Source organism: Diceros bicornis, chromosome 31, assembly GCF_020826845.1.
Source record: "Diceros bicornis minor isolate mBicDic1 chromosome 31, mDicBic1.mat.cur, whole genome shotgun sequence".
NCBI classification, from domain to species: Eukaryota; Metazoa; Chordata; class Mammalia; order Perissodactyla; family Rhinocerotidae; genus Diceros; species Diceros bicornis.
In genome coordinates, this window is record NC_080770.1 from 4151397 (window position 1) to 4173224 (window position 21828).

The following is a 21828-nucleotide window of genomic DNA, read 5'->3' on the forward strand; positions in this document are numbered from 1 at the left end:
GACCTTTCTCTGTCTTACTCTCTGCTGTATTCTCGGCACCCAGCAGGGCCCGGCACACAGCAGGCTGCAAAAAACATTTGCTGGAAGCACGCATGAGTGAATAACACGGACTCCACCGGTGTCCCCAGATTCCAGGAGCCTGCAGAGAGAGAACTGTCACCAAAGTCAGTTTTACACGCCCTGAGCCGCCCGCCTTTTGTCACTGGAGGCCGTGGAGTCTTCACACACCGTTCCCCCAGGTGCTAGGAGGATGGAGTTGTTGTCTTAACATTTTCAAGCTGTTGGGGCCACTGGGGAAAGTTCTGGAGGCCACTGGTCCAGCTGCCACAAAAGCCCCATTGAGGAGCCCTTGCAGGCTCCTCTACCTACAGCACTTACTGGGGAGGGAGCAGGGCCGGGATCCAGGCAGGAGGGGCCTCCCGGGCAAGAAGCATATTTACTAAGGTCCGGGCAAGAAGCATATTTACTAAGGTCCGGCTTTGTGCAGCCACTGAGCTGCGAGCCACGAGCCACAGACACACAGGGAAAGACAGACCTGCCCACATGGAGCTTACAGTCTCTAGCGAAAGTCAGAAAACCAACCCTTCCGGGGGGAAAGGAGCTCAGAAGTGGGGAGCGATGCAGTCTGAGCTATATGGCTAGAGACAGAGGGCTGTTCTGGGGTTCAGCAGGCTGTGCATTCAGCCCAGGCCCCGAGCATCGGATCTGGCACAGCCTAAGCAACACTCAAGGCTTCCTGCAATGACGGCAGAACCCAGGAGACCTCACGCCCTGCGAGGGAGACCTCGCTGCCTCCGGGGGCAGCTGATTGCCCCTGGGGCGGCTCTGCCTGTCTCAAAGGGAACCTGCTCCACAGACCTGGCCCTGTTTCTAGGCTCAGGCATCACACAGAATTACTCCTTCACAGGAACGACATCAAAGATTCAGAGTCAGCCGTCTCACGAAGCTCCCCGCATCTCCTCCCTGCCCAGCCAAGCGCCCAGTTCTCTCTGCTCCCTGTCCTTGGTTGTGGGTGTGATTAGTGGTTGTGCCACAAATCACCCTCAACCAGACATTTTCAAAATCCTTTGTCCCGGAACTTGGACAGTATGCAAACTACGCGAGGACTCAGGGTTAGCAGCTTGCATGTGTGGTCGCCTGGGCTCTGAGAGGCCCTCCCAGATCAGCATCCTCCTCCATCCCTAACTCTGTTCTCCTGTAACTGCTCCAAATGTCTATATGTGGCCCTAAGCTTCCCATTGACTTAGAGAGCAAATATCCTGAGAAAAGGCAAAAATATTGATCTAATTCATACTAAGGTGTAAATGACTTTCTTCTCCCAAATAATTCTGATAGGTGAACAGGGCAACCAGCATCAGGCATCTGAGGATGGGGAAGCAGAGAAAGAGCAATAACTTCCCACGGCAAAGGGAATGGGAAGAAGAAAGAGGTCTGGAGGAAGGGGGACAAGTAAACTTCTATTTCCCACTGGTCTGGACCGGACTGACCCAGCTTTTCACTGCCCACTGCCTTGACTTTGGAGGCCAGCACAACCAGGGAGGGGCCACCATCTGTTCTGGTCCCGGGGGGGCAATTTTAAAGTTCATCTCAGTCCAGTGCGTCCATCTAAGAAATCTCTCCAGAGCAAAAATAGGACAAAGAACAAAACGGAAAAATGGCTATGAGCAGCAAGGGCCACACAGGGCCTGAGAAGCCTGTTTCTCAGATAGGCATCTGGCCTTTGGAGAAGTTTTCCTTCTCATCTGTGCGGCTGAGGCCGCAGAACCAGCATGGAGGCCAGGGGTGAAGGAGAGACGTGGGGCTCTTCGCGACGGGCAAGTGATTCTTGAACATCCTTTGAGATAAATCGGTAATCTAGTGGGTAAATGGGTTTTCTTGAGTTCTCTGAGCATCCTAGAAATTAATCGAACCCAAGGAGGTGGTTGTGGGAACCCCTGATTTATAACCAGTTGGTCGGAAGCACAGGTGACAACCAGGAATTGCAATTGGCCTCTGAAGTGGAGGGCGGTCTTGCAGGACGGAGCCCTTCACCTGTGGGATCTGATTCTGTCTCCGGGAAGATAGGGTCAGAGTTGAGTTGAATTTGCGGACACTCTGCTGGTGTCCGAGAACTGCGTGTTGGTGTGGGGAGGCCTACACACACACAGACACACACACACACACATACACACGATGGAACTGGGTCCAGGAGCCCTTGCAGAGATGGTGGCTGAGAGTGGTCACCATGCTCCAGCTCCACGGGCACAGGCTGTGAGACCCCCACCCCAGGCCCAGATCTCCCCCGCAGGCTGGGGCTCCAGCCCCATCAACATGCTCTCTGGGGATCCCGCTGGCACAGGAAGGACTCTGCCTGATATTTCATCGGCGTCCTTCCCTCGACAAGCCCTAAATCTGCCAGCCGGCCAGAGCATCCCTCAGCTGTGCCCACTGGGAAACAACCTCTGCAGGAGGGGGCACAGTCCACCAACGGCACTTTCCCTCTCCTATCCCCTCTCCTCCCCTCCCCTCCCTCCCCAGCCCCTCCCTGCCTTCATTCAACAAACATACAGTACCAGGCCCACAGCAGTTTCCTAGCCCAGGGAAGTTCAGCGTCTCGGGCAATGTCTACAAAATGAAGGTCTAGATAGTCCCTGCTTCCCCTGGGGAGCCTTAAACAATCCAGATGTGGGCTCGACATTCAGAGAATTTCAACCGCCCCCAGGGGCACAGAGGGCAGCCAGGTTTAGATCGGCCTAGTCTCAGGAGGACAGCCATGCATACAGGCGACCATGGTGTGCGGGACCAGTAACCCCCTATCGAGGCAGGCACGGGGTCCATGGAAGCCCTGAGGGGGGTGCTGGACAAGGCTCCAGAGAGAAGGCAGCTCTGGGCGCCCACCCCGTCTCGTTCCAGCCTGACCTTTGCAGACCATGTAGCCCCAGTGCACATCGGTTCTCAGTCGTTCTGCTTTGCTCGGGAGACTCAGCTCATTGGGAAAGTGTCTTCAGGCTCTTCTGGAAGATGGGCCCCCGGGGAAAGCTTTCCTGGGGCACACCCATCCTTTGCAGACATTTGTGAATGTCTATCAGGGGTGTGGTATCTTCACACAGCAAAAGCCTCTTGTCCTGACTCTGTCCCTATATTTGGGGCCCATTGCACCATCTTTATGGGAAAAAAAAAGTCGTTTCTCTATTCTCAAAGTACACTTGGCTGCATTCTCTATGGCTCATCCTCGCGCACAGTCTATGAAATACACAGCACAGGTATCATTAGACCCACTTTGCAGATGAGGAAACTGAGGCCCTGACAGACCCAGGGGCTTCCTCAAGGTCATGCAGTTTGAAGCAACAGAGGTATGGACTCTCCCCTAACCACAAGACCCCAAGAACAGGCTTTCCCTCTGCTGTGGGTCTGAAGTTCCAACTTTCACAGCCACTCTCCGTGTGTACACCCTTTTAAGTCATAAAAGAGTCTGCAGGAGGCAGCTACTAAGATGCACAATGGGGAGCTCCGCTTCTTGCCATTACAGAGTAGCGACTGTGTCAGAGTCATCTTTCTGCCAAGAACAACTGTAGAAGCTGGTTAAAAGCAAACAGAAAAACCTAGGTGTTGGAAGGACTTGGAGGAGAACCGGGGCAGACAGGACTCAAGGGCTGAGATCCCAGCAAGGGAACCACGGAGAAATGAGCTCACATTCTGCTCAGCTGATGTGCAAGTTGCTCATGCACAGGGCTGAGGGGCTGAGAAGCGAGGCAAAGCAGCAGTCAAGAGGATGCAAAGGTGATGGGGAATTTCGGCAATCTCTCGACGCTAGAGGAGCAAAAACCAGAGTTCAGGGCTCACCAGGGAGGTGAGGGTCCTGGTAACCTCTCCAGCTTTCAGTTGAGGATCCTGAAAGGCTGTGATCCAGAAAGAGACCAGCCTTCCCCAAATCCTGAATTCTAGCCTCATATCATCTCCAACCCTGATAGGAAGAAGCTGATCTGTCCGTATTCTGCCAGCCAAAGAAACAAATCCTCCGTGGAAGAAGTGAACATCATGGAGACCCACCCCATTTTTCATACACAAAATCCAAGATTCAGTGAAAAATGATCACAAGTGCCAGGAAGCAGGGTCAAATAATTAAAAATCAAGCAAAACAAACAAACAGGTGACAATAGAAATGGACCAACAGCAGATCCAGATACTGGGGGTTATCAGACACATACATTAATAAGTTAAAGAAAATAAATGAAAAGATGGAGAATTTCATGAGAGAACTGGAATCTACAAATAGAATCAAATGGAACTCCTAACCCCCAAAACAAGAATTGAAAAGATGGGTAGAACAGCAGATTAGAGAGGATGGAAGAGATCAGTAAACTGGAAGGGACATACGTTAGTAGAAAATATTTGCATTGAAGCATAGAGAGAAAAAAGGATGTAAAACCAAAAAGAGCATGTTGACATACAAGTTTGGGTGAACATGCCTAACATGTGCAGCTGGAGTTCCAGAGAAAGAGAAGAGAGTGAGAAAGGGGCAGAAGCAATACTTGAAAAGAGTTTGATCAAGAATTTTCAACAGGGGCCGGCCCGGTGGCGCAAGCGGTTAAGTGCGCGCGCTCCGCTGCGGCGGCCCGGGGTTCGCTGGTTCGGATCCCGGGCGCGCACCGACGCACTGCTTGGTAAGCCATGCTGTGGCGGCGTCCCATATAAAGTGGAGGAAGATAGGCACAGATGTTAGCCCAGGGCCGTCTTCCTCAGCAAAAAAAGAGGAGGATTGGCGGATGTTAGCACAGGGCTGATCTCCTCACAAAAAAAAAAAAAAAAAAAAAAAAAAAAAAGAATTTTCAACAACTTATGAAAGATACCAGGCTGTGTTTAATTATGGATATGAGAAGCTCTATAAACCTAAAGCGGAGACACACAAAGAAAACCACATGTAGGCACATCATAGTAGAGCTGGTGAAAATGAAGGACAAGAAGAAAAATCTTAAAAGCAACCAGAGGAAAAAAAGACGCTATTTTCAAAAGATCAATAATAAGGCTGATGGCTGACTTTTCCACAGAAACAATGGAAGCAAAAGACAGTAGAATGGCATATTTGAATGCTGAAAGAAAGCAACGGCCAATTTAGAATTCTATACCCAGAGAAAGTATCTTTCAAAAGTGAAGGTGAAATAAGGATGTTTTTGGATGAACCAGAGCTAAGAGAATTCATTGCTGGCAGGCCTGTACTGAAAGAAACACTGAAGGGAGTTTTTCAGACAGAAGGGAAATGATCCCAAATGGAAGTAGAAAGGAATGAAGGACACTGGAAAAAAGAAATGAGAGGAAAAATCTAAATGAACAGTGATTGTCTAAAATAGCAATAATAATGTCTCAGGAGATTAAAATATAAATAGAATTAATACATGACAAAAATAAGAGGAGTAAATGAAGTGAAAGGCATTTAAGGTTCTACATTGTCCAAAAGTGAGAGGCTAAAGCTCTATTTTAAGACTGACTCTACAGGGCTGGCCCCGTGGCTTAGCGGTTGAGTGCGCATGCTCCGCTACTGGCGGCCCGGGTTCGGATCCCGGGCACGCACCAACACACCGCTTGTCCGGCCATGCTGAGGCCACATCCCACATACAGCAACTAGAAGGATGTGCAACTATGACATACAACTATCTACTAGGGCTTTGGGGGAAAAAAAAGGAGGAGTATTGGCAATAGATGTTAGCTCAGAGCCGGTCTTCCTCAGCAAAAAGAGGAGGATTAGCATGGATGTTAGCTCAGGGCTGATCTTCCTCACACACACATAAAAAAAAGACAGACTCTACAAAAAAGTCAGGGACACATTTGAAAATTTTTAGCACAACCACTAGAAGAATAAAAAAGGAACGTACAACTAACCAGAGAGTAGAAGAGAAATTGGAATTCAAAAAAGAATTGATTAATCAAAAAGAAGGAGGTAAAAAAAACCCAAAAAACAAATGGGACAAATAGAATACAGAGTAAGATGATGGATATAAACCCAGATGTAGATCACTAATTGTATTAAATATAAATGGGCTAAATACTCCAATTAAATGACAAAGTTATCATACTAGATTTTTAAAAATTTCAACTCTATACTATTTATAGAAGACACACTTTAAGATAAAGACCCAAAATGATTACAAGTGGAAAGGTGGAAGAAATATATACCATACAAACACAATCAAAAGAAAGCTGGTGTAGCTATACTAACATCGAATAAGGTAGATTTCAAAGGGAGAAGTTTCCCTAGAGATAAAAAGGGATGTTTTATAATGGTACATCAATTCAGCGGAAAGATAGAACAATTCTAAATTATATTTACTTCAAAACACATGAAACAGAAACTGACAGAACTACAATAAGAAATAAATCCTCCGTCATAATTGTATGTTTAACTGTTAGAATTGAACTCTTTCAGTAAAGGGTAGAATTGCAGACAAAAACAATCAACTAAAACTATAGCATACAGATTCTTCTCAAGTGCACACAAACAATTCGCCACAGTGGCCCATGTTGGGCCATAAAGCCAGTCTCAACACATTTTGAAGGACTGAGCTCTGGTTTTCTGATGACACTAGAAATCAATAGAGACCAATAGCAAAAAGAAAAACTGTATAAATCAACAACAAAAAAAACCTGTAAAAATCCCCAAATGTTTGGAAATCAAGTGATACTCTTCTAAATAATCTGTAGCCCCAAGAAGAAACCACAGTGAAAATGTGAAGATACTTTGAACTGGACATAATGACAATATGATATCCCGTACCATGTTATCATATTATCCTATGTAGCTAAGCCTGCACTTGAAGATAAGTGTATAGCCCTAAATGCACAGAATCAAAAAGAAGAAAGGCTGAAAATCAATGATCTACATGTGCATACCAAGAAGCTAGAAAAAAACAGCAAATCAAACCGAAAGTAGAAGGAAGCAAATAATAAAGATAAGAATGGACGTTGTGATTTAGAAAACAAATGTATCATGGAGAAATGAACAAAACTACAAGTTAGTTGTTCGAAAAGACTAATAATATTGATAAACCCGTATCAGACCCAGGCCTGCCCCTCTCAAGAGTAGATCCGATGCTATATATCTAATATTTAAGTTATAAATCAAGTTAACAAACTATTAAAACATTTTCCATCCTCCTACTTTGAGAAATATACCTTCTCACAACAGAGAAGGTAAGGTTCAAGTTGTGAAGTTGCAGACTCCTTGGAGATCTGTGACAGAAGATGGGGTGATGGGGGATGGTGCCTGCCTCCCCACTCTTGCCGCCCCGGCACCCTCCTGTACCATGAGGAGCCTGCACAGCCAAGCTCTGGCTGCAACTCCACAGACAGCTGCCCCTCAGCTACCCATGGGGTCTACACGGCATGCCCGTGATCTGTCTGTGAGAAAGCAGTCCAGGGAACAGGCCTGTGCAGGCTCTGGAAGTGGGCTGGGATTCATCTGGGTAGAGATCTTTGGACCCTGAGCGTCCAAGTCTGGTCTCAAAAAGAGGGTGTGGACTCGAGGGGGGTGGACCCCTTGGCCCCAGAGATTTCACCCTGTGGGGAGGTGAGGAGGAGGAGGGCCAGAGCAGGGTGTGTGCAGAACTGGTTCCTGTGCAGGGCCCCTCTTGGGGGAGGAAGAGAAGGAAGATGCAATGATCACTAACAGGCGTGATGAGGCAGACATCACTACGGTCCCCGCAGACATTAGAGAGATAAATGAGTGCATTATGAATGACCTGATGCAAATAAACTGGAAAATTTAGATGAAATGGACAGTTTTCTAGAAAAACACAACTTCCCAAAATTTTCCTAAGAAGAGATAAACAATCCCAATAGTCCTATATCTATAAAATAAATTTGGTGTATGATTAGAATCCCTTTTACACAGACAATTCGAGGTCTATATGGCTCCAATGGTGAAACTTTCTAAACATTTCAGGAAGAAATAACACCAATCTTCCACAAAGTCTTCCAGGAATAAAGAGAGATTACTTCTCAATGCATTTTAATCTGAAAAAATGACATTACAAGAAGGAACAATATCTCTCATAAATATATATGCAAAAACCCTGAACAAAAATGTTAACACGATAATTCCATTAACAAGGGTAATATATTATGACCAAATTGGACTTGTCTCAGGAATGTAAGGTTGGTGTAATATTTAAAAATTAATGAAATAAAGAAAAAAAATCAAGTGATCATCTCTATAAATGCTGAAAAAGCCTTTGATAAAATTTAACACCTGTTTATGATAAAAATTCCTAGGAACTAAGGACAAACGACTAAATCTAAAATAAATAGCATAATAATTGGTGTGCTAAACAAACAGCATACTAAATGGTGACATACTGAAAGCTTCCCCCTGAGGTTGGAATTGAAACACGATGTCTGCCTTCTCCGCTTCTATTCAGTATTGTACTGGGGGTCCTAGGAATGCAATAAGGCAAGAAAAACAAATAAAAAGCTATGGATCGGAGAGGAAGAGATAAAACCGACATTACCCACAGACAATGTAATCTTGAATGGAGAAAACGCAGAAGTATCTACAGATAAACTATTAGAATCAATAAATGAATTTGGCGAGGTCACTGAATACACGATGAACATAAAAAAATCAATTATTCTTCTATATACCGTGGAACAAACAACCCCTGAGAAGCTTATGCCTTTATAAATAGCATCAAAAAATTAAATAGCTAAGGACAAGTAAAAGATGCGCATGACTTCAACAAAGAAAACTATGAAACATCACCAAGAGAAATTGAAGACCTATATGAGGGCAGTAACATTCTGTGTTCACGTACTGGAAGACTCAGTATAGTACAGCTGTCAGTTCTCCCCAGGTTGATCTGTAGATCCGATATGATCCCAATCAAAACCTCAGAAGGGTGTGTGTACGTGTGTGCACGAGAGAGAGAAGACTGACAAGCTAACACTAAAATTTATATGGAAATGCAAAAGGCTGGCAATAGTAAAGACAATTTTGAGTTCAGGTTAGAGGACTTATCCTGTCTGATATGAAGACTAATCAAGCTACAATAGTTAACAGAGTAGAGTATTGTGCAAGGACAGATAAATGCACAAAGGGAGCATTTGTGCATCTGAGTCCAGACACAGATCTACGCATACATTGGTATTCGATTTACAGCAAAGTTGCCACTGGGGGAAAGGATTATCTTTCCAATAAATGGTGTGTAATCAATACATGGCATGGAATCAATAAATGGTGAGGACAGCCACAGGGAGAAAGATGAACCTTGACCTCCTACCTCACACCATACACAAAGCCAATTCCAGATATGGAAAGTAAAACAACAAAACAAAGCTTCTAGAAGATACCATAGGAGACTATCTTTGTGAACTTGGGATGCAGAAATATTTCTTAAGCAAGACACAGAAAATAGTCACTGCAAAGGAAAAGATTGGTACGTTGGACTCCATTAAAATTAGGGACTTCTGTCGATCAAAAGACACCACTGAGTAAGTGAAAAGGTGAACCACAGAGCAAGAGAAGATATTTGTGATACACATAGACCTCAAAGGACTTGTACCCCAAATACATAAATAATGCTTACAAAAGAAGAGAAAAAGACAAACCACCACATAAAAAAAAAGCCACCTCCCCCAAAGAGGCTCTCCAAACGGCCTGTTTGCACAGGAAATGGATGGTGATACCACCAGTAGTCCCCAGAGGAGCGTAGATTAAAACCACAAGGTGATGCCACCATACATGCACCAGAATGTTGACAGCAAAGCAAAACAGCCCAAACCTCACGATTCCCGTGTCTGGGAGGGTGTGGGTTCCCGGACAACTCAGGCACTGCTGATAGTAGTTCGACTGATACAAGCACTTTGGAAAACTGATATCAACTGAAGCTAAACGTTGGCGTGTCCTGTGCCCCCGCAGTTCCACTCCTAGTAGGAACCAACGGAAGGGCGTGTGTAAATTCTCAGGATTTACAAAGGAAGTGTGTGTTCTCAGCAGTGTTATTCATATACTCCAGTGAAAACAACTCACGTGCCCGTCGGCGGAGAGCTGTGGGATATTTACGCAATGGAACACTCCACAGCGATGAGAATGAACGGCTGTTGTAGTCCACAACACGGATGCATCTCACAGACATAATGTTGAGCAAAAGCCTGATTCCACTGGGTTCAAAAACAGGCAAATATAATGCACAGTGATGGATGCGGAGGTAATGCCTGGGGGCATCAGGAGGGGCTTCAGGGGAGACGGTGGTATTCTTAGCTTGATCTGGGTAGTAATTATCAGATGCACCCACATTGTAAAAATTCGTCAAACTATGAATTTATGATCTGTGCACTTTTGTAAATGTCTGCTTTACTTCAATAAAAAAGGTTTCCCCCCAAATAAAAATGTGTAAGATGATGGTAGGTTCTTGGAGCACTAACGAGTCCAGTTAACACTAGTGTTGGTGATCAGCTATGTATTACTTCTCTATCCTTCTAAGAACTTGCAAAGACACCCCCTATCTTAGCTTTCCCCGAATCCTGCTAGCCTCCCCATTTTGCAGATGAGGAGACCCAGGTCAGAGATGTGAATGAACTTGCCCAAGGTCAGGCAGCCAGTGAATGGATTCGTACCCGGGTCTTCTACATTAAATACCATGTCCCTCCTGCCTTTCCAAAGTTAACCACCCAGAGGGGAGCCAGAACATGAACGGCAGGCACATATCAATTTAAGCACTAATCGTCTGTGAGGCAGACGGTGGGGAGCGTGGGCCCAGCCCTGACGAGGTTCAAGGCAGCCGAGAGAGAAGACCCAGGCCCACAAACAGTGGGACAACAATTCCCAGGCAAGGTGCAGACGTGGGCACCACACTCCTTGCGGGGGTGGGCATGGGCCGAGGTCACCAGAGAAAGGGGAGAAGGCCTGGGGGTGCGAGAGTCAGAGAGTCTCGAGAAGGCTCCAGAGAGTCAGAGAAGGCTCCGGAAGGAGGAGACATGGGGTGAGGCTCAGGGCTGACTAGGGACCAGAGGAAGGGGGCTCCGTGTGAGGGACAAGCAGGAGCCAGGCCCCTGGATGCCGAGTAAGGGGGGCTGGCTGCAGCTCTAGGAGCTGCCCTCGTTGGGGAGTGCGGGCCCTCGGCTCCCCAGGGTGCTTCCCAGTGCTTCTCTGTCAACGGTCATGCATCCAGACCCCACCTGTCACAGGTGTACAGAAACAGCTGTGTTATTACAGCTGCTACGGATTCGAGATTAGGCTAGTCTCGTTATTATGTAACTTGCAGTCCAAGCGGGAGACCGATTTCCACGTTAAGGGACCGGGGCCAGGAGGAAAATCTCCAGGTAACACTCAACTGATCTTCCCAGAGTGCACTGTGTCCTCTGCAGGGATGGAGGAATCACGCCTCAAACAGCCCCGGGGCCACATCTGTTGCTTAAAACACAGATTGTATGAATATTGGTAGAAGACTGAGTAGACATATTGCACGCTCACTCACTCATTCACTTCCTATTTGTCTAGTGAGGTAAATTCAATCCTAACATTTTAAAAATCCACCCCCAGTGCCCGTAACAATCCTACAACAGAGTAGGTCCTCAAAGCACCACCTGCTGAATGAATGAATGAACCACCATCAATTCCATATCCACTATGTGACAAGCATGCCCTTTATACCCCTTGTTTTGGTTATCTTCGAGAAAATCTCTAGGTCGGGACTGTTATCCCCATTTGACAGATGAGGAAACTGAGGCATAGAGAGGCGAAGTCACTTGGCCAAGGTCACCCGGCTGTAAACAGTTGAGTGCGGGCTCGAAACTGCAAAGCCAGAGTAGAAGGCTGGGAGGCCCCAGGACGCCCCTGCCTCTGCTGGGTGAGGCGGGAAGTGGAGAGAAGGGGCAGGTGGCAGGAGCCGAGGCCTCTGATCCTATTTCATGCCAAGGCATGGCTTACTCTGTTGAGCTGGGCTTTTGGCACCTGTTTGGACCTTGGCTTTTCACCTCCCAGGTGTCACAACCAACTTCCAACATAAGCCACCAGAAATCAGGGGCTGTCACTGGTGGCGATTGCTGTCAAAATCAGTCGTGGTTCAGGAAGAAAGCACATCCTGCTTGTCTGGGAAGCGTGTGCCCAGGTGTTCACAGGACACACAGCCAAACCCGAAGAAACCAGGCATAGCCCTGGACATTCAAGAAGAACCTGTTTCCGCTGGCAAACAGTGCCCAGAATCCCGTCTGTCCACTTTCTGGTGTGGCAGCAAGGCCCCCAGGTGTATCATTTCCTGATGAGCAGAATCCCACTGCCAATTTGGAGGTCTCTAACCTGCACCCAACAGCATCTAGTGGCCGGAAAGGTAACTTCGAGTCAGTGCCCACCTCTGGGGAAGGGGAGAGAGTCAGGAGGAGAGAGAGGAAGGGAGGGAGGGAGAGAAACAGGAGAGGAGGGGAGAGAGGGGCAGAGAGCGAGAGCGGGAGAGAGAGAGGGAGGGGGAAGAGAGAGGGAGGGAGGGAGAGAACAAGAACTAAGGACAGAGTTTATTTCTAGTCTTGGATTTCCTGACATCCAATCTTACATCTAATCAATAAGCCACGCCCCTCTCACTGCCTAACCTCGAAAACCTGATGAAACAAGCAGAGACGGCTTCCACACCATTTTTGAGGCAAGACGGAGAAGAAAAGAATATAAACCAATCTTTTAAAAAATATTCTGCATGAACCTTAAACTTTATTCAACCTTAAAAGAAGCTAAAACATCTAATAAATTGATACAGTTTATAGAAACTAGATAGATTATTAAATATGAAAATGTTTACTATGTTTCAAAAGTCCAAATCCACCAGTTCGTCCATTGGGTAAATGTTTATCCAAAAGCTCAGGGGCAAAGTTAAACAGTTGAAATAAAATGGAATTAAGCCTTAATATTTTGTTTTACTTGGAGTACAGATGGAAGACAAAAATAATATCTCATAAAACGGCAAGTTTCTATTTTCACCAAAATATTTGGAAAAGTTATTTTATTTTTAATTCCGATACCTAGATTCAGTGTAACTTTTGCAAAGGAGGTTTCAGTTGAATCTTGTGAGCTGGAGCGTATCTGGAAACTGGCTTTGGTTATTATTTAAAACATTCATTCCACAAAGATACAAATTGTTTCAAAAAGTGTCATACCAGCCAGAAACTGCCTGTAAATGCAGCACTTATAAAATCCTGACGACTCCAGGGGAAATTCCATTCTCCTTTTTTCTTCATTTGATCGTATCTCGGGTACAAAGGCACCGCCTTTCTGCATCTTTACATCCAGGGTGCTGCTCGAATCAATGCCCAGTTCTTCATTTATGAGTTTTTTCTGGGTCTTTTTTACGACGATAATTTTATACGTAATCATCAAAATTATCTATCTCTGTTTTCAGTTGAGAAGAAATTCTTCAGAGACCCACAAAGTGAATAGAAGTTATTCTTTTTTTTTTTTTTTGGCTGAGGAGGATTCGCCCTGAGCTAACATCCGTGCCAGTCTTCCTCTATGTTGTATGCGGGTCGTTGCCACAGCATGGCCACTGATGAGTGGTGTAGATCTGCCCCGGGGAACCGAACCTGGGCCGCCAAAGTGGAGCGCGCCGCACTTAACCCCTAGGCCACAGGGACCCCAGTAGAAGTTGTTCTTAATAGAGAGTCCTTCTTTGGTCTTTTTTTTCTTCTACCCCAACCACAGAGACAGAGCTCTTCCGTCTACTTTCCTGTCTTCATACTCTGTCAAGTCTTGGTCTCACATGTTAGCTTTCTCTCTCTCTCTGATCATTCAAAGATTCTTATATCTTTGCTATGTTTCAGTGTACTGTGGCCATTATTCTTATTTTTCCATATAATTAATTTTTTTGTTTTGTTTTTAGAATAGTTTCAGATTTACAGAAAAATTGAGGAGATAGCACAGTGTTCCCATATAACTGGCACCCAGTTTTCCCTATTACTAACATCTTACATTAGTATGGTGCATTTGTTACAATTAATGAACCAGTATTGATACAATCTGATTAAAGTCCATACTTCATTCTTTTTCATTTCTTAGTTTTTATTTAATGTCCTTTTTTCTGTTCCAGAGTCCCATCCAGGATACCATATGACATTATTATTCTTTTTGATGCTCCAATGGCCTCATCTCTGGCCAGTGGGAGCCTCTGTGTCTTTCTGCCCCATCCATTAAACTATGAGTGCTTCTTTGCCACCTGGCACAACCAGATACTTCAGTTCATTTTGGTCCTTTCTTACCCTGGGACCTGGCATCAGCCATTTCTCACAGGGTCCCGGGTGGTCTCATATACCTTAAATTGCCATAGGCCTGGAGAAGCTAGAAATAACAATGCTCATGTTGTGTTTATATCTTCCAAATGCTTGATCTGCTTTTGCAATGTTCTTAGCCTTTTCTTTGTGTTCTTTTGCCCAGGTAAGAAGTTCTGCTAAGCTCTCTGCAATACAGAGGTCCCAGAGCCACATGCATTGTTAAAGGGTTCCCTGAGAAGAAGTCTTGGGTGGACATCTGGTGACAACCAGCTATTGTGGGTGCCATCCTTACACTTTGAATGCTGACTCTTGAATAAATAAAAAGAAGCCCGTAAACTGCTCTACAGGGGACCACGTGTGCTGTCACATCATTTACAAGAACAGAACGCTGGCACAGCAGCACGGGTGAGTGCTGGCTGTTTTCTGCTGAACCCGACGAGCTCCACCTTCTTTTCCTAGTTATTCATCGCATCTTTCTCACGCATCCAGAATTTTTTTTCTCTTCCCTGCACGGCCTGCATCAGCTTGCGTTATGGCCAGACTCACTCAAAGATAGGATCTCAATGATCTGGGGACTGAAGACCCCATCCCTCTCCTGCACCTGGTTCCTGAAGAGTCATCTAAGTTGACATCACACATTTCAGAGCGAGAAAAGACTGGATGGTGGGGTGAGGAGCATTCCTTGTTCTCCAAAGGCCAGCTCCCAAACAAACAAAAACATCACCACCTCGCATCCCTATCTGTCTGGACTCCTGTAGCATGAGTGCATTCCACATCACACACATGGGAGTCCCCTTTTCAATCTGAAGCCAGTCGGTGTTCTGGCTCTGCTGTTTTGCTCCTTGTGTGGAGAGCTTACCACATGGATGCCTTTTCACATGGATGGGAGTGGGAGGAGGAGAGAGCTTTAGAAAGCAAGGCTCGTCCTTAAAAATCCCACTCATACGATATTGGAAAAAAATGCATTGTGTAAATCACGTTCAACTTCACATCCAGGCAAACGAGACACTCCACCAATTGATTGGCAACTGAACATCCACCCTGGCAGCCTGGCCTGGAATGTTTACCGATTCTTTTGCTGGTATTCATCAGTGTCCCAATCACGAAATTTTAGGGCCAAGTGGAGGACTATTGAACCTTTTGCTCTAAAATAGCCTTATTCTTCAGATTTGCTTTCTTTCTACATGAGCACAGCTTCTTAACATCCAGCCAGTTCCAGAAATGCTGCTTTCGGAGCACATTTGGGATGAACCATCACTTACGGAAAAGGAAGGGTCAGTTCCAAAGTACTGGATTTTTTGTCATCTTTATTTTGAAAAAAATTTAATATTGAATAATTTCAATATGTCTATTTCTATCTCTATCTCTATCTCTATTTCCATCTGTATACTTTTACAAATTATTTCTTTCCTGAACCCTTTGAAAGTAAGTTGGGAACTACATACTTCCATGTGTATTTCCTAAGAATTCTCTTACATAACCACAGTGCAATGATAAAAATCAGGACATTCTACATTGATGCAATACTACTATCGAATCCACAGTCTACATTCAAATTTCGTCTCTGTTCCAAGAACATCTTTAATAGCTTTCCCCCACCCCTTAAGACTATGTAAATGCCCTGTTTCTCATCACTCACTCACTATCAACAGTAGCTTTAGCTACTTCTATATTTACAATTTGATATTCAATTGTAAGGAAGTTCTTCCCTTTCTCTCTCTCTTTCTTTCCCTGTGGACTCATAGCATTCTATTTTACTCAATGAATTATAATCCATTACTATATTATTTATTTTGATGCTCCAATCCTTCTAGACTTGGCAAGTGAGAGATCCTTCAAGCTGCATCTTCTGTCTCTTTTGTCAACAACATACAATTAGGTCTTGTTTTTTGACCCAGTTGACATTCTCTGCCTTTTAAATAGAGTGTATAGATCATTTACATTTAATGTAATTATCAATAAAGTGGAGTATAAATCTACCCTCTTGTTATATGTTTTTTTCTGTGTGTGTATGCTTTCTTCTGAATTAATTGAGCATTTTTCATAATTTCATTTGATCTCCATCATTGGATTACTAGTTATATCCTTTTGTTTTATTTTACTTTTTTTAGTGATTGCTCTTAGGTTTACAACATATATTTTAAACTTATAATAGTCTACCTTCAAATAACATTTTACCACACTTCACATATAGTTTAAGAACCTGTCAGCAACAAACTTTCACGTCTCCCTCTCATCCTTTGTGCTACTGTTCTCACACATTTCACTCCTGTTTATATTATAAACCCAATAGTATAATGTTATTTTTTTTCCATAACAGTCAATTATCTTTCAAGGAGATAAAAAAGTAACAAAATGTTTTTGTATTAACCCACATATTTGTTATCATTTCTTAATTATGGTGCTCTTCATCCCTGCGTGTAAATTCAAATTTCATCTACTACCATTTTCCTTTTTCTTGAAGAACTTACTTTATCATTTCTTGTGGTACAGGCCTGCTGGTAATGATTCTCTCAGCTCTTCTTTTTCTGAAAAAGTCTTTATTTCACCTTCATTTCAAAATATATTTTTGCTTAGTGTAAATTGTAGGTTGGTGATTTCTTTCAGTATTTTAAAGATAGTGCTCCACTGTCTTCTGACTGTTACATTTTTTTGTGTGAGAGATCTGCTAACTCTTAACTTTGTTCTTACATAATATGTCCTTTTGCTCTGGCTGCTTTTAAGATTTTGTCTTTATCACTTGTTTTCAGCAGTTTGTTTATGATGTGCCTTCGTGTGTTTTCTTCCTGTTTTTTCTGCTTGGGGCTTGTTAAGCTTTTTAGATCGGTAGGCTTGTAGTTTTCATTCACAATGGAACATTTATGTTCATTATTTCTTCAAATACTTCTTCTGTCCCTTCTCCCCTTCTATTTCTTGGACTTCTATTACATGTACATTGGACCATTTGATATTGTTCCACAAGTCACAGGTGTTCTGCATAGTTTTTCTAGTCTTTTTTCCCCTCTGTGCTTTATTTTGAAGCACTTCTATTGCTACAACTTAAACTTCACTGATCTTTTCTTCTTCAGTGTCTTATCTGTTGTTAATTCCATTCTGTGTATTTTTCAACTCTAGAAGTTCCATTTGGATCTTTTTTATATCTTCCATTCGTTTCCTCATCTGTTCACAATTCTTTCTACTTTCTTGGATATATGGAGCATATTTTTAGTAGCTGTTTTAACATTTTTATCCTCTAATTCCATTATTTTATCATTTCTGGGTCTGTGTTTATTGACCGACTTTTCTCCTAGTTATGGGTCATATTTTCGTCCTTCTTTACTTGCCTGGTAATTTTTGATTGGATGTAGACATTGTGAATTTTATGTTGTTGGGTACTGGATATTGTTGTTTATTCCTTTAATCAGCGTTAGCCTCTGTTCTGGCAGGCAGAGAGGTTGCTTAGAATCTGTTGAATCCTTTCAAGGTCCAGAGCAGCCTTGAATCCAGGTGACACCCTTCGGACGACCCTGCTATATGATGCCCTGTGTATTACGGGATCCCTCACTTCAGCCGGTGGGAACACGAGCTATTCCCAGCCATCTGTGAGTTCTCAAGTGTCTGACCTACTGCTTTCTGGTGGTTCATTCTCCTGCCTCAGGTTGTTTCCCCTTATACTTACACTTATACTTGGGGAGATCGCTACTTGGCCAAAGACTCAAGGCCCCTCTCTGCAGATCTCTGTCTCGTGTGTGTGTGTGTGTGTGTGTCTGTGCTGCACCCTCCTCTCACATTCTCTGCTTGCTCCCTTCAACTGTGATCTTTGTATCCTCAAACTAGTGAGACTGCTGGGCTGTTGGGTTCCCCTCCCTGCACTGAAGCCTGAAAACTGCCTCTAGGAAGGAAGATTGGGCAATTACCACGGGTTCACCTTGTTTGCTTCTCTTTTCTCAGGAATCATAGTCCTGAGATGCTTGTTGGCCAACATCTGAAAGCCACAGCTTCATACGTTTCATTTGGCTTTCTAGTTGCTTAAGGCAGTTGCTCACTCCATCACGGTCAGAATCATATGTCCTCCCCTGCGTCTTTTTGATGCTCTCCTCACCTTTGAGCACGTCCTTATTTTTTGGGACAACAGATGCTCCAGTCTCATCAGGTGTTTCCCTGCCCCAGCCCTGGTATCAGCCGTTTCTCTGAGAAGCCCCGCTTCCTTTTAGTGGAGAACGATCTCAGGAAGCCCAGATCTAGGTAACTAGGTGTGCTCACTGCTTCTGGTTGGTTGGCAAATTTTTAAAAATAGAAATTAAAGTCCTATGCAGGGAAATAGCCAGGATCCTCAGGGGAAATTCCACGTTCCTTTTTCTTGCAATGAAAACACTGCAGGTTAAAACGGTTCCTTCAGCGTTCTCCACTGAGAGAGAAGGGAGAACAGGGACACTGTTCTTTCCACAAATTTTCATGGAAAGCTTCTGCATGCCAGGGTCTGTTCCAGATGCTGAGGATACAGCAGCCATCAAAACACAAAATCTCTGCCCCGCTGCAGATTACACAGTAACTACTGCTATTACCTTGCTGTTATAGTGGTCACCTGACTTTGCACTTTCTTTTCACGACGGTCAATGTGGCTATTTCCACATAGTTCCAACATCTGGATGAAAGTTGCCAATGTTAACAATCACTTAAATGTATGTGCATTTCATCACTTAGATGGGTGTTTCACCGAGACTAAATAGCTGGGCGTGTGTGAATTTGAATTTCAGATCTCAATGTTACATTTGTAAGTGCCCTGCTGGAAAATCAATGCCATAAACCCAAGTGTTAAATATTGAGTGAAAAGAGTAAATACTGTGGTGAGGAGCAGACTCTTGCTTTGTTACGGAGGGGGCAAGGTTCATAGAGAGCGTTAATTTACCTGCACTCTCAAGCCTGCAACTGCAAAGTAGCACTCACAAAATCCATATATTTTTGCAGACAAATTGAAATGTGATGTGAATGTAAATGTTGCTTGTGATTGAAGGGACATCTGGGGTCAGCATCACCTGCCCCCAAATGCCATACACGGGGTGGGGAGTCAAACATACAGCTTCCTGGAGCCTCAGGGCTGTGAGGGAACTGAGAGCCCTGCTACTTTAATGCTCCCTTCGATGCTTGAATGCCCTGCACCAGATCCCCACCGAGCTCCGGGGACGCTTCCACGGACAGAGCCCCTTGAGCTGTGATGCTTAGAAAGTTCTTTCTCTGTTCAATTAAACACGTGCCGGCTGCTTCTTTATAACGTTTGCCCGCTCTCCTACATTCTGCTCTCTGAGGGCCCACGGACGACTCACTCATAACGCTGTCCTTCAGATGGCATCACATTCTCTCTTTCAAGGTGGCTCTGTCCACTTCCACTGACCAGTCTTCATGGCACGTGGTTCTGAATCCTCTCAAGTCCTGCTGTCACCAGAGCAGTCTTCAGCAGTCAAAGTCCTTTAACCAAACTCTGAACGACCACGTCCGACGGTCACATTTTAATCCTCACCCTCACTTGCCTCTCCTCTTGCAGTGTGGGAACATTCACTGCTTTCTCCCAGGGCTGGAATTCAAGACTCTGCTGTGGGACAAGCTCTGTGGCCAGACACAAGATTCTTAACGGCTCTTAACTGCCTCAGTTTTCCCATCTGCAAACGGAAGCAATTGTGCTCCTCTCAGGGTTGACGCGAATATTGAAGTATGACGCAGTCACCTTCTTGCACGGAGCCCAGCACCTAGGAAGCACTCAGCAAACATTAGCTGGTATTGTGCTGTCTGGCGGCTGTTTTACGATGTGCTTTGGGTATTTTATTTCACGTTTCCAAACAATGTTTTCAGAAGTCAAAACTGAGGCTCAGAGAGGTTGAGTAACTTTCCCGAGGTCCCACAGCTAACACGCAGTGGAGGCGGGTTTCAACCATGCTTGTTTGATCTTCAAAGACACGCTCTTCCCACTGGGCCCCTGGGTGGGTCAGACTGGCCCGGCTCCTTCCCTCCCGCCTGCTTTCTGAATGTGGGAGTTCCCAGGGTTAGGCCTCTTGCCCTCCAGGTTGCAGATTCTTTCTGAGTAATCACGTCTCACCCAGCCCCCCGACCACCCCTCTACATCAATTATCCCCAAATCCACCTTCTTCTCCAGCTCCCACCTTCCTCCGGAGCCCCAGACCCTTATTTCCAAAGACCTCCCCTGGCTCCACCTGAGTGGTCCGCAGGCACCTCTCCCATCTTTCCTCATCATGCCACGTGTCTCCATGGGCAGGAGCAAAATAGGCCCAGATGCTGCGGACAGAATTCCGAGGGTAGAATTCTGAGGGCCATCCTCTGGTCCCTGGAAAAGCTGGGGCTTCTTATTAGAGAGGATGGTGGGACTGAGGGTGGTGGATGAGGGATGGAAGGAGCCTTACAAGTTGTTCATTTGTTCATTCAATTATTCACTGGACAAATATTTATTGAGTGCCAGCAAAGCACCAGTCACTGCCTTAGATCCTGGGACACAAATGTGCCTGAGACCTGGCTCCTGGCCCCCAGGAGAGAAAGCTTGTCAATAACGAATGCAGCCGAATGTCAGAGCTGGTGCAGGAGTGGGGAGGGGTCCTCAGCCCTTTCTGTCTCCATCCCCAAGAGGAAGAGTCGCATTTACCAGTGGGCAGGTAGAGTGGGTTGAATGGGGGCCCCCAAAAGACATGTTCACATCCTGATCCCTGGAACTGTGAAGGTGACCTTATTTGGAATAAGGGTCTTTGAGGATATAATTAAGTTAAGGATCTTGAGAAGAGATCATCCTGGATTATCCAAGTGGGCCCTAAATCCAGTGACAGGTGTCCCTATAAGAGGCACATGGGGGAGAGACACACAAGAAGAGCAGGAGGCCGTGTGAAGATGCAGGCAGAGATGAGGGTGACACAGCCACCAGCCCAGGGACGCCTGGAGCCCCAGAAGCTGGAAGAGGCAGGAAGGACCCTCCCCTGGAGACTCTGGACGGAGCAAGGCCCTGCTGACACCTTGATTTTGCACTTCCGGCCTCCAGAACTGTGACAGAACAAATTCCTGTTGTTTTAAGCCCCCCATTTGTGGCGATTTGTTACAGCTGCCCCAGGACACTGACACAGCAGGGTCATAATAAATGAAAGGGTCCTCAGAGACAGCAGGACTTGTCCCCACGGTCTTCCCTTGGCCTACTCATCCCTTGGGTGTTTTCCTAACGTTGGGCTGGCCATCAGCTGGTGACAGAATCTACAGGAAGTGGACGCAAGCCTCGCGTAGACCTGGACCTAAGAGCCTTGCCCCCGTCCAGGTGCAGGCAGCTCTGTGGGGGCACGGCCTTCGGTTGGCTGGAAAGCGGGACCCCGTTTCTCCTTCGCTGCTGTCCCTCTGTGCACAGCTCGCTCAGGAGCTCACCGAGAGAGAGGAGGCTCAGCCAAGGGGGTCTGGTCCCGCTGCACCCCTGGCCATCAGAGCACTGAGAGCACCTAAGTCCTACCAGGGCCCAACATTAGGCCACTCGGGTGCAGAGAGGAAAATGTGGCCACTATATCCTGTTGGCCTGCCCTTCCTGGTCTGGGATGCGGCAAGAACAATACACTTGTCAGTTCAGCAAATATTGACCGAGCGGCCCCATTCTCT